This window comes from Staurois parvus, unplaced genomic scaffold (assembly GCF_062004578.1).
Source record: "Staurois parvus isolate SC_StPar_1 unplaced genomic scaffold, SC_StPar_1.0 ptg001519l, whole genome shotgun sequence".
In the NCBI taxonomy this organism is placed as follows: Eukaryota; Metazoa; Chordata; class Amphibia; order Anura; family Ranidae; genus Staurois; species Staurois parvus.
The window spans coordinates 362,997-376,618 of record NW_028319315.1 but is presented as its reverse complement, the minus strand read 5'-3'; the positions used below and the strand labels follow the sequence as shown (position 1 = coordinate 376,618).

General features: G+C 47.9%; 1 long non-coding RNA gene across 1 annotated transcript; it reads left to right on the top strand.

Annotated features, from left to right (window-relative positions):
- The first annotated feature begins 2,567 nt into the window (after nucleotides 1–2,567).
- LOC149435418 (uncharacterized) lies at nucleotides 2,568–5,629 on the top strand. Its single transcript, XR_016308493.1, has 3 exons — nucleotides 2,568–2,662; nucleotides 3,401–3,584; nucleotides 5,436–5,629. It is a non-coding gene; the product is annotated as an uncharacterized LOC149435418 (long non-coding RNA).
- The last annotated feature ends 7,993 nt before the right edge of the window (nucleotides 5,630–13,622 follow it).

The window sequence follows — 13,622 nt, the reverse complement described above, 5'->3', positions numbered from 1 at the left end:
TCTTCTCCTTCTTCTCCTTCTTCTTCCCTCTTCTCCTTCTTCTTCCTTCTCTCTTCCTCTTGCAGGTCACGGCTCATGCGCAGATTTTTTTATCGGTAAAAGATCGGACGATTTGCCCATCATTGCCGTGAAAATCGGACGATTGGCAAAATCGGCCGATTTATTTCCAACTTTACCGATAAAAAAAAATCTGCCAAAATACCGAAAAACGGCCGAACATTTAGTCCACTAACGATCCAAAAATCGGCCGATTTTCGACCCATCTGTGGCCTGCATAAATGGGAGGATTGTTCAAAGCAGCAGCTGTGCATGGTTAACCAATCAGCATATTGGAACAAACTGAACATAGAAGCTGATTGGCTGCCATACACCCTTGCTCCAGTTTTGATAAATTACTCCTCATTAACCTCTTTGTACTTGCAAAATGGCACCCAAATACACATTTCTATAATATAATAAAACTATATTTCATATAACATATACAGCAAAAACACAAATCCCTTTTATAGTGTACCGCGGTGTAAGGGCTCATGTACACGGGGCGTTGGGAAAACTTCTGAATGATGGAAATTGACTGGAAAATGTAGGTTAAAAAGTCAGTTTAGCTGCGTTTGCATACCGCGTTAAGGTGAGTTTTATGTGCGTTTGCGTTTTAGAAGCGTTTTTAAAAGACAACCTCAGGAGACCTTCCCAAATGCCCAGAATGCACTGAAAAATAGTAAAACATGAACTATTTCAGACATTTTGAGCGGAATAGAGAACAGTATGTGTTGAGATGACCTGTCAAACGCTTATAAACATGGTTAACCGCGCTTACAAGCATTTGGTGTTTGAAATGTCGGTAAAATCTATTCCTGAACGCAAATTTGGTGCGTTAAAAAAACCGACAGTAAACTGAAATGCCTGTAAAGGACGATGTGTACACGGACACATAGGAGAACATTAGGGAGAGTTCAGGGGCTGCTGAGAAAACGACTGAACAGCTCCTGAACGTCCGTTTATCAGCCGCAGTGTACAGGAGCCCTAAAGATGTGACAGGCCTGAGCATTGAATGAACAGTGGAAGGCTCTCAGTGCAATGTCTAGACAATATGATTTCACATTAATGGTAGAATCTAATAGGATGGTAATGCTTGCGTATGCTGGCAGCTTCTTGAGCTCCAAGACCCCGTTCACACTGTAGAAGAAACTAGTGTTTCTGTAAATTGGGTAAAACATGCGTGGTCTCTGGGGTCAGCTACAGGTGGGTATGCTCACGGACACACTTTTTTCTGAGGCTGAGTTGTGACACGGTGTATACAGTTTTGATCAACAGAGAATACAAATGTGTCCTCGAGTATTGAAACATACTGCTTTGGCCGATTTAATTCATTGTGTCCAGTAAATGGCCCAATCTTTACTGTCAGACAAAACCACCTCACATGTTACAAGAGAACAGTCAAATGTTGACATGATTATACATATGAATACCAACATGTTTTTTCTCCTTCGGGGAAGAGCGGGTTGATCTGAAATAAGAATGCATAGAACCGTTTCCTTTGATATATCTATAAAATAATCACTATTTTCTTTGAAATGTATTCTATCAGATTTAACCTCCACTTCCTTTGAAGATTTTGAAGTCAAAACGTGACAAACGTATAATTATGTCCACATTTGACTATTTTGCAACATATGTATGTGGGGTAGTTTTGATTTGACAGTAAAGATTGGGCCAATTATGGCCACAAAGAATTATCGGTCAAAACTGTGTCTATGGACTTTCTTAGCCATTTTTCAATAAAATAGTTTTTGGATTTTTATTAAAAAAAAAATCCTTTTTTTTTTTTTTTTTTTTTTTTTTTTTTTTTAAATTAGTTATTAGCTGTAAATATAAGAAGCAATAGAAGCTTTCCTTAAGGTTTTCATCTAATAAAAATATCAATTGTCTGCCTGTCTTGCTGATAATCTGTAACACTAAAGCTGACCATAGATGAATCAAGTTTCATCAGGTTCAGTAGGGACCGTGCGAGATTCGATCCATCTTTGGATGGCCTGGTTGTACTGAAATCGATCCACCAAACTACTTTAGTACAACCAGCCTGTCAGATTTTTCTCATGAGAGCGCTGCTGGTAGCTGTAGCCACCCACAGTGATCATTTGTGTTCTTTCGGCAGCGAAGGCTCCCAACACTCCCTGATGGGACCATACTGCTGTGGGAGGGATTCTCCCATCAACATTGACTGTGTTGATGTGGGAATCGAGCGATTTTTCTTTCCTTTCATCCATGGTGGAGGAATAGAAAATGGTATAATCTATGGCTTGTGTAAGAGGAACTAAACCACGACAAGTATGCATAGAGCCTTGTAACTTGGACCTTCATAGATCTGCCTATTCAGAGGTACGTGACCTGGAACACACTTAAACCAGGGGTAGGAATAATAGCCAGACAGCAGCATTTTATGTTAGCAATGAGAACCTCTACATCATGACATGTCTACATTGTGTGTTATTTAACCCAACATGAAGATTTCCATATACTTTGGATAAGTAGGCATTCTGTTATTGTAAATTTTCTTTTCTGTGTCCAGATGGAAGGCATGATCTCTCCAAGCAACATGGGAAACCATGAATACACCGATGAAGATGGAAACCCTTTTCTGCTCCTGCAGCATTGGTGGATGGTGGGTACCTAATCTAAAATGCTCAGAATGATCGTCTATTGCTTGCAAAAGGTATTGCCAGAGTTATGAGCTTTTATTATAACTCATGGCATGGGTTAGCCACACACTTTTGTGGACCCAAAAATGAATTTACTTGAATGCATTCCTAAGCTGAGTTATGAATGATAGTCTATAGCTTGCAAAATATCACCAGACTGAGTTATGAGCTTTTATCAAAACTCATGACTTGGGTTAGCCACAAAGTTCTGTGGACCCAAAATTAAATTTACTAAATGTATTGCCAAATAAGTATAGCCTGTAGCTTGCTGAATATCACCAGAGGTATGAAATTTTATAACTCTTTAACTCCTGGGATTGGAGAGTCTTTCTGGTTCAGTCTGAAGTCTCTAGCTGAGAAGGAGCTCCTGGGTTGTAGGTTGTCTTTCGTGAGCTTTGGTGGATCAGAGCAACGCAATACTGCTTCATCAGGTGTCCGTTCGTCTCTTCAGCCCACAACTTGTGCTTACCCTGCAGGTTACCGGTTTCAAGGAATTCTCTTTCAGCAGAATACAGGGATGAAAGGCTAAACAAGGATTTCACTCTGATCCCTCTTGGGAAAGTCTACGGAGAGTGCCCCCACTCTCTGGAAGTAAAGGGTCTACTGTTGTAAGACATTCTTAACTTTCTGTTGTGAGCTATGGTTGAGCATCTGGACCAATTGCAAAGTAGGCATTATGCTATTGTAAATTTTCTTTTCAGTGTCCAGACAGAAGCTATGATCTCTCCAAGCAACATGGGAAGCTATGATCTCTCCAAGCAACATGGGAAGCTATGATCTCTCCAAGCAACATGGGAAGCTATGATCTCTCCAAGCAACATGGCAAGCCATGAATACACCAATCAAGAAGGAAACCCTTTTCTGCTCCTGCAGCTTTAGTGGATGGTAGGTACCTAATTATAAAACTCTCAGAATGATAGTCTATTACTTGCATAAAGGTATCGCCAGAGTTATGAGCTTTTATTTTAACTCATGGCATGGGTTAGCCACACACTTTTGTGGACCCAAAAATGAATTTACTTGAATGCATTCCTAAGCTGAGTTATGAATGATAGTCTAAAGCTTGCTAAATATCAACAGATTGAGTTATGAGCTTTTATCATAACTCATTACTTGAGTGACCAAGCCCCGTTGGGCGGGGTAAAACACATCGGAGGGCGTGGCCAGAACAGAGGCTGAGGCCATTCCTCAACGCTGGACTACTGGAGTCTGTGGAGCAGCGTCCATCCCTTTAACTTGTATTGACTGACACTGGAATCGCTCAGACTCAAGCTCCCGTCTTCTCGCTTGCCGTCGGAACAATCCCTTTCCTTCCATCCATAGCTTGAAACTAGTTCTCTTTCAGCAGAATACAGAGATGAAAGGCTAAACAAGGATTTCACTCTGATCCCTCTTGGGAAAGTCTACGGAGAGTGCCCCCACTCTCTGGAAGTAAAGGGTCTACTGTTGTAAGACATTCTTAACTTTCTGTTGTGAGCTATGGTTGAGCATCTGGACCAATTGCAAAGCTGCTATGTAGCAGCGGGCTTGGAGACTGAGTCAATCTCAGACTTTGCTGGATTGGGGAAGGAGTGCCCACTTCTCTGAGAAGGCCGGGGCTGGATATGATTTCAGTCTCCTTTCCCACTGCCTCACTGCAGCCTCACAGTTGGTCCAAACGCTCAATTATGGCTTATGATGGAAATGGGAGGATTGTCTTAGAACTGTACATCCTTTCTTCCTGGGAATACAGAGAGTTGATTTTGGAATGGTTCTGAGTTTTTTTTGATTCTAGTATGAGGGCACCATACTAGAGTCAACAAACGCTTCGGCCAAGCCAAAATCAACAATCTCTATTCCTGGGTCAGACTTTTGGTACTATGTCAGAATCCTTATCCCCTTGGGGAAAAGGTCAGGCTTGTGCCGCTCCCACTTCAAAAAAATAAGTCGTCACTCTCCCCCCCGTCCCCGCCATGTTCGTCACAAGACTTTTGTGGTTAGTAATTCCCCTCCACTGCTCATTTATGCCCACCCTGGAGCAGTGTAGAATGTATTGCAAATGATTTCCCTTTGCGCATATGCTCTTTGTGTTCCCAACAGAGCACTGTTCATACGCAATGCCCATAGTGATTCACTCATTGACTTGAGTGGGGTTTTCTATAAAATGGAAATGATGAAATGTTGCGCAATCAAGCCCACTGTAGCATTGTTTGTCTACAATGCCATTAATCCCCCTTCACTGCTCATTTCTGCCCACCTTGGAGCAGTGTAGAATGCATTGCAAATGATTTCCCGTTGGTTGCAGGCTCTTTGTGGTCCCAACAGAGCAGCATTCAGATGCAATGCACATAGCCATCCCTTGCTGCTCATTTGCTAGAGCAGCATTTAGATAGGACCTCCCAAGCCCACTGTAGCATTGTTTGTCTACAATGCCATTAATCCCCCTTCACTGCTCATTTCTGCCCACCTTGGAACAGTGTAGAATGCGATTGCAAATGATTTCCCATTGATTGCAGGCTCTTTGTGGTCCCAACAGAGCAGTATTCATGTGCAATGCTCATAATTTGAATGGTTGAGTCTTCTAAAGTAATGTTGTATAAGCTTGGAAAGTATTTTAAGGTTATAAAATATCAGAATTGTCTATTAATGTTTAGTTGATATTATAATTTGTTTTAAAATTTGATAAATTATTGGGGCTTAATGCCCCTTGTCATCCTCTTGGGTTTTTTATTTAGTGGAACCTCTATCTTCTTTCAGATAAGTGGATGAGCAGCATGGCCGGGTTCTGGCAAGACACTGCGATTTGATTTAAAACGTGGGAAATAGGCAAGTATCTAAATCAGGGGTGTCCAAACTTTTTTCAAAGAGGGCCAGATTGGATGAAGTGAACATGGTGGAGGGCCGAACATTTTTCCAAACATTCTTTGAACCATTACAATTAAATGCAAATAAATTATTTTATGCCAAGTTACCGTATTTTTCGACGTATAAGACGCACCTGACCATAAGACGCACCTAGGTTTTAGAGGCAGAAAACAGGAAAAAAAAAAATTCTGAACTAATGGACTGCAGACACAGTACAGGAGATGACCAGAGACTGCGGACAGCACAGGGATGACCAGAGACTGCGGACAGCACAGGGATGACCAGAGACTGCGGACAGCACAGGGATGACCAGAGACTGCGGACAGTACAGGTGACTGCTGACCTTTGGGGAGGTGGGGAGCGGGTACCTGAATTTGACAGGTACCCGCTCTTACTTCCGCAGTTGTTCTTTGATCTTACCTGTTCCTCGATCCAGCCGCGCGCTGTCTTCCCGGCTTCTGTAATGGCGCTCGGCATGACAGCCGGGTGCCCAGTGCGCATGAGCGAGAAGCACTTGCGCTTTGTGATTGGTCCGGCGGCTTCTGGGATCTGTCATGTGTCCCAGGTACCGCCTTACCATTCACAAAAAGCACCGCTTCTTGCGCATGCGCACTTGGCACCGGGCTGTCATGCCCAGCGCCCACACTACAGAAGCCGGGAAGACAGCGCGCCGCTGGATAGAGGAACAGGTAAGGTCCCGCTGCAGAGCTTTGCGGCCGGCCCGGTATTCTGACACGGCCGCGGTGGAAATACCGGACCGGCCGCTCCATATTCGCTCCATAAGACACTGACATGGAGGGCCGTATTAAACCGACCCTCGGGCCGTAAATGGCCCGCGGGCCGGACTTTGGACATGCCTGATCTAAATGAAACCTTTTTATTATTGAGATTTCCAGGGATAATGGGATATCATTGATTGGTTAATTACCTTTTTGTATTTCAATGGTTTTTATTAATTTTAAACAGTATAAAACAGAGGCAACAAAACACGCCCACGCAGGGGATATGATTTGCACCGATAGAAAATGCATAATAGAGCAGACAACGCTCTAATTCCAATAAGGCAAAACGTATGCCCACGCAGGGGCTATCAATGACACATAGGTTACAATAACATCAGTGAAACTCAGATTATCGCAACTAAAGACAGCTGTCCACTGTCACATCAAAACAAACAGAAAAGGAGAGAAGAAGAGCAGAGAAGAAAGAGAGAGAAAAAAACAAACCAAAAAAACAAAAACACACACCAAAGAGCAAGGGTCCATGAGCGCAAATACAAAACTCCATCACCTCCCTACACTGGCCGGGGGGAGCGTGGGAAAGGCATATTGCAACCACGGCTCCCATATTTTCAAAAATTTATGTTGAGAGTCGTTGCATATACTCGACATCTGTTCATTGAGCATCATAGTAGTCATACGATCCCGCACCCCCTGAAAAAGTACAAACGGACTCTTCCTGGCCTGAGCAATTGTCCTAGTGGCCGATAAAAACAAATAGGAAGCCAATCGCTGCTGACGAGCCAAGAGGCCCGGTATGGGGCAATGAAGCAAAGCATACCGAGCATCCCGGTGTATGGAGAGATGAAACAAAGTGAAAAGGAGGCCAAACACAGGAGACCAAAAACGAACCAACCTCGGGCATGACCACCAGATATGCAGTACATCGCCACGATGGCCACAACCCCGAAAACATCGATCACTACAGGCAGGGTTAGCCTGGGCCAGACGAGCCGGAACCCAGTACCAACGAAACAATACCTTATAGGCTGCTTCCAGCGTGGTCGTATTAATCGAACATTTAGCTATGAGTGACCAGGCTTTATTCCAGTCCTCCGGATCCACAGCCACTCCCAGGTCGCGTTCCCACTGAACTACATATGAAAGAGAAGTGTGCGACGAGCATCTGTTCAAAGCTGCGTAAAGAAGGGAGATAAGGCCCGGGGCGCCCGGACGCTGCTGGCAAAGCCGTTCAAAGGCAGATTTCTGATATGGGAAAGCAGAAGTGGCCCTCAGCGAGAGTAGCCAGTGCCGCAATTGAAGGTACCGAAAAAATTCCGCTGGGGGAACATCCCGAGACTCCCGGAGGACATTCCAGGTGGGAAAGGACCGAAAAATCAAAAAGTGTCGCACCTGTGAGAAACCATGAGCCACCCACCAAGAAAATGCCCTCGGGTGATCTAGACCCGGCGGGAAAAGAGGGTTATTAACGATTGGAAGCAAGGGCAAAAAGGGTGACATCAGGCCACTGGAGTAACGTACCGAGTCCCAGACTCGTAGGCCATGGAGCAACATCGGACTCAGCGCCATAGGGCGCAGGGTAGGGGGAAGCCATAGAAGTGTCGACAGTGCGATAGGGGCACAATTAGGTAGTTCCAGCAGGACCCAGAGAGGAACATCGGAGGAAGCGTGCAACATAGACAGTGGGGCAATTTGGCTCGCCTGATAATACTTAGTTACATTGGGTACCCCAAGACCACCTTGGAGTCTATGAGCAAAGAGCGTATTTCTAGAGACTCTGGGATGCTTATTGGCCCAGATAAAACGCATAAACTTTGCCTGAAGCAACCGAAGAAAATGAGGGGGAACCCGTACTGGGAGGGTGCGAAAATAATATAACAATTTCGGCAAGATGGTCATTTTCACTGAATGAACCCGTCCTATCCAAGACAGGTGCGGAAATTGCCAGGAATGCATAAGAGAAGATAAGGAGCTAAGCAAAGGATAATAATTTGCAGCAAAAAGGGAGTCATAGGTGGGGGTCAAGCGAATGCCCAAGTATTCAAGAGAAGAGGAAGCCCACCGGTAAGGGAAGTGGTGTCAGGAATGGACTCGGCACTGGTGGTGGGACTCATCTGCTGTGTGGGCTGCAGTACCAGAGCTGACCAGCGGGTGCTCTCAGCAGCCAGAAGCTCACACGTGCAATCAGCCAAACCTGGGGCTGATTGCAGAAAGGTGTATTTAAGGCATGACCAGGCCTGTGATCTGGGCCTTGGTGTATGTTTGTTTTACATGAGCCTCTGTACCTGGTATCTTGTGTTCCTGCTTCGTTGCTGACCCGGCTTGATCCTGACCTCTGCTGACCGTCTCCTGTTGAACCCCTGGCTTGCCTGACCATCCTTCTGCCTGATCCCCTGTACCGCGCTGCCCGTGAGTTACTGAACCCGGCTTGTGACCTTGACCATTCTCTGCCTGCTCCTTTGGTACCTTGCTGCCCGCACGTTGCTGACTTGGCCAGTCTGACCACGCTAACTACTCTGCCACCCATCCATCCTGCACGGATCCAGCCGTACCTGCACATACCTCTGGCGGATCCCTCTACCACTAGCAGGTGTACTCAGGGGCCGCGACCTGGTTCCTGTCTGCTCCAAGGCCATCCCCACCATCAGGGGCCCTGGTGAATAAGCAGACTGGGACTTAGACTCCGCGCCCTGGGAAATCCTGTCCTGGGGACCACTAGAGGTACCACCAAACGGTCATTACAGAACCCTACGGCCGGCCTGACCATTCCACCTCTCCAGCCCTGACTACGCCTGTGTTCCTGCACCTACTAAGATTAGTGGAAGGTTGGTTTGTTCACTCTGCGTTTTTATATATATACAGTATATATATATATATATATCTGGGTGGCTAATAATAAGCTGTATTATTATACTATACCTGAAACCTGCGTTTCCCTGTGTCAGTCCACACCTTTCTGGTCACTCCTAGATTCCTGACATCACACCAAGGCCTTTCCTGACCAGAAGTGGCTGCACAGGGAAGCCATCTTGACTTGTTGTGAAGGATGCATCCTGATGAGGTTATATATTTGTCTATGCTAGTCTTTGATGACAGAGAATATGCCTATCAGACTCTGCGGGAGTATACCAGGGATCAGCTGCTAGAGTGCATACGGGTCGCTCATTCCCTAGTAGGTCAGGTCCTAGAGCTCTCTGAGGTGCAACCATTGATTCAGGCTTGTGTTGAGTTGGCTTCATCTAGTACCCCTGAAAGCAGGGATGAATTCCTTCCTCCATTCAGGGTGAGTCAAATAATATCACTGGTATGGTTGTTGGAGAATGATCCGGATTGCTTCTTGGAGCATTATTCAGCATGTTCACCACATGTGCTAAAGAAGTGTATAAACGCAGTGCAATCTTTGACCAGACAGGCCTTGTGTAAGCTGAGCGTTGTCCAACCCTTACTGCAGACATCGTCAGACTTGTTACATCCAGCCCCAATCGGCTTGCAACGAACCAGTCCTGTTTCTCATCATTCCTCTGCTCAAAGCTCTTTTCCTGCATTCCCGACAGCACCCCCAGTGACAGCCCAGTATACCCTGCTATCTACCACATGTCAGTACCCTGCTCCCACTCGCTGTACCATCGTGCCAGTCGACTCAGTGCCAGTCGACTCTGTGCCAGTTGACTCGGTGCCCGCTGTCGTGCCAGTCGACTCGGTGCCAGTTGACTCGGTGCCCGCTGTCGAGCCAGATGACTTGATGCCTGATGATTCGGTGCCCGCTGTTGTACCAGTTGACTCGGTGCCAGTTGACTCGGTGCCCACTGTCGAGCCAGATGACTTGATGCCTGATGATTCGGTGCCCGCTGTCGTGCCCGTTGACTTGGTGCCCGCTGTTGTACCAGTTGACTCGGTGCCCACTGTCGTGCCAGTTGACTCGGTGCCTGCTGTCATGCCAGTTGACTCGGTGCCAGTTGACTCGGTGCCCGCTGTCGAGCCTGATGACTTGATGCCTGATGATTCGGTGCCCGCTGTCGTACCAGTTGACTTGGTGCCAATTGACTTGGTGCCTGCTGTCGAGCCAGATGACTTGATGCCTGATGATTCGGTGCCCGCTGTTGTACCAGTTGACTCGGTGCCAGTTGACTCGGTGCCCACTGTCGAGCCAGATGACTTGATGCCTGATGATTCGGTGCCCGCTGTCGTGCCCGTTGACTTGGTGCCCGCTGTTGTACCAGTTGACTCGGTGCCCACTGTCGTGCCAGTTGACTCGGTGCCAGTTGACTCGGTGCCCGCTGTCGAGCCTGATGACTTGATGCCTGATGATTCGGTGCCCGCTGTCGTGCCAGTTGACTTGGTGCCCGCTGTCGTACCAGTTGACTCGGTGCCAATTGACTTGGTGCCTGCTGTCGAGCCAGATGACTTGATGCCTGATGACTCGGTGCCCGCTGTCGTGCCAGTTGACTCGGTGCCCGCTGTCGAGCCAGATGACCTGATGCCTGAGGACCCAGTGCCCGCTGTTGAGCCACATGACCTGATGACTTGGTGCCCGCTGTCGTGCCAGATGACTCGGTGCCCGCTGACGTGCCTCTGCCCACTGCACATCCCGACATGCCAGCCCCTGATGTCCAGCTAAACTGGCCAATAACTGATTCCCAGCCTGCTCCTGGAAATCCTGTGCCCAGTGACCTGCCTTCCTGGGTTCTCCTACACAAAGAGGTCTACCAGCAGGAAACTCAGCCAGCCGGTTTTCTCTGGCAGATGGATATTCAGCCAGTTACCTGACCCGTGCGGTGGAACATTTTGCCCACTAAGGACTGTCTGGAGCGTCCTGAGGCCGCTCCTTGAGGGGGGGTACTGTCAGGAATGGACTCAGCACTGGTGGTGGGACTCATCTGCCGTGTGGGCTGCAGTACCAGAGCTGACCAGCGGGTGCTCTCAGCAGCCAGAAGCTCACACGTGCAATCAGCCAAACCTGGGGCTGATTGCAGAAAGGTGTATTTTAGGCATGACCAGGCCTGTGATCTGGGCCTTGGTGTATGTTTTCCCATGAGCCTCTGTACCTGGTATCTTGTGTTCCTGCTTCGTTGCTGACCCGGCTTGATCCTGATCTCTGCTGACCATCTCCTGTTGAACCCCTATCTTGCCTGACCATCCTTCTGCCTGATCCCCTGTACCGCGCTGCCCGTAAGTTACTGAACCCGGCTTGTGACCTTGACCATTCTCTGCCTGCTCCTTTGGTACCTTGCTGCCCGCACGTTGCTGACTTGGCCCGTCTGACCACGCTAACTACTCTGCCATCCATCCATCCTGCACGGATCCAGCCGTACCTGCACATACCTCTGGCGGATCCCTCTTCCACTAGCAGGTGTACTCAGGGGCCGCGACCTGGTTCCTGTCTGCTCCAAGTCCATCCCCACCATCAGGGGCCCTGGTGAATAAGCAGACTGGGACTTAGACTCCGCGCCCTGGGGAATCCTGTCCTGGGGACCACTAGAGGTACCACCAAACGGTCATTACAGAAGCCTATGGCCGGCCTGACCGTTCCACCTCTCCAGCCCTGACTACGCCTGTGTTCCTGCACCTACTAAGATTAGTGGAAGGTTGGTTTGTTCACTGTGCGTTTATATATATATATATATATATATATATATATATATATATATATCTGGGTGGCTAATAATAAACTGTATTATTATACTATACCTGGAACCTGCGTTTCCCTGTGTCAGTCCACACCTTTCTGGTCACTCCTAGATTCCTGACAAGTGGGATTGTAGGTGCGAAACCAAATCTGAAGCCAAAGTAATATTGAGAGCAACGGTTTTATCCAAATTAATACGTAGACCCGAGATCAAGGAGAAGCGCTCAAGAACCCGTTGCAAATTAGGAAGCGTCGTCAGAGGATTAGTAAGGGTCAAGAGGGCATCGTCCGCAAAGAGGCTCAGCTTAAACTCCTGTCCTGCGTATGGAACCCCCGATACATTGCAGTCGGTCCGGAGCGCTAAAGCCAGTGGCTCAAGCGCCAGGACAAAGAGCGCCGGGGACAGCGGGCAGCCCTGCCTCGTCCCTCGCCCAACAGGAAAGGGATCCGAGAAATACCCAGCGTATTTAACGGAAGCCGAAGGAAAGGAATACAAGGCTTGAATCCAAGAGAGAATAGAATCCCCGAAACCCCAGCGAGACAGCACAAACCGCAGATATTCCCAGGATAGAGAATCAAAAGCTTTATATATGTCCAAGGACAGTAAGAATCCTGGGATTTTCCGTTGTTGAAGAAAATGTATAAGATGGACCACCTTACGGACGTTATCACCCGCCTGCCTCCCGAGGACGAACCCTACTTGGTCCCTGTGGACCAGGCTACACAAATATTTATTGATGCGAAAACTAAGGATCTTGCCCAATATCTTCAAGTCTTCATTAAGAGAGATGGGCCGGAAGGCTTACGGTTCCTGGACATCATCGGTCGTCTTAGGAATCATAGAGATATGTGCCCTAAGTGCGTCCGGAGAGGGCAAGGAGCCCTGTCGTAACTCATTAAAGTAGGCAGCTAAAAGGGGCGCCAATAGGGCTGAGAATTTTTTATAATAGAGACCGGAGAAGCCGCCTGGACCTGGGGCCGCGGTGGACCGTAAAGATTTGATTGCTTGTAGCACTTCCGGTACGGTGACACCTGTGTTGAGGGCCGCCTGTGCTGCCTCGGTTAATCCAGGAAGATGGAGGTCCTGAAAGAATGCCTCTGCCTGGGCCACAGGGAATGGATCTGGGGCAGCATAGAGACGCGAAAGGAAGTCCGAGAATCGGGAAACAATCTGCCAGGGATTAGAAGTACAGCCACCCGTGGAAAGTCGAAGCCGAATCGGTTTATGGGGTTTCCCCACAGAATTGAGTTTCCTGGCTAGCATGGGACCGGGCTTATTAGCACAGGAATAGAATTTATGTTTGGTCCAACGCAAGGCCCGTTCCGCCTCCGGAGAGGCAAGGAGGTACAATTCTGTCGCCAGAGCGTCCCGAGCGCGTTTATGGGCCACGGATGGAGATGACTTCCAACGCGCATCCGCAGAGGTCAGGAGAGAATGAAGCTCCAAGAGTCGGCGTTCCCGCTCCCGCTTCCGGACTGCAGCCAGCTGTATAACATGACCCCGCACCGTGGCCTTATGCGCTTCCCATAGGGGCACTGCTGAAGAGACCGATCCCGAGTTTTCCGTAAAGTATGTCCGTAAGAAGAATTCTATTTCTTGGCAGGTAGCCTGAGTGGTCAGTAAAGAGTCATTGATGCGCCAATGAAAAGGGCGTCGTTCCGACCCAGAAAGGGCAAGGAGGAGTACCAAAGGATCATGGTCTGACCAGGGTG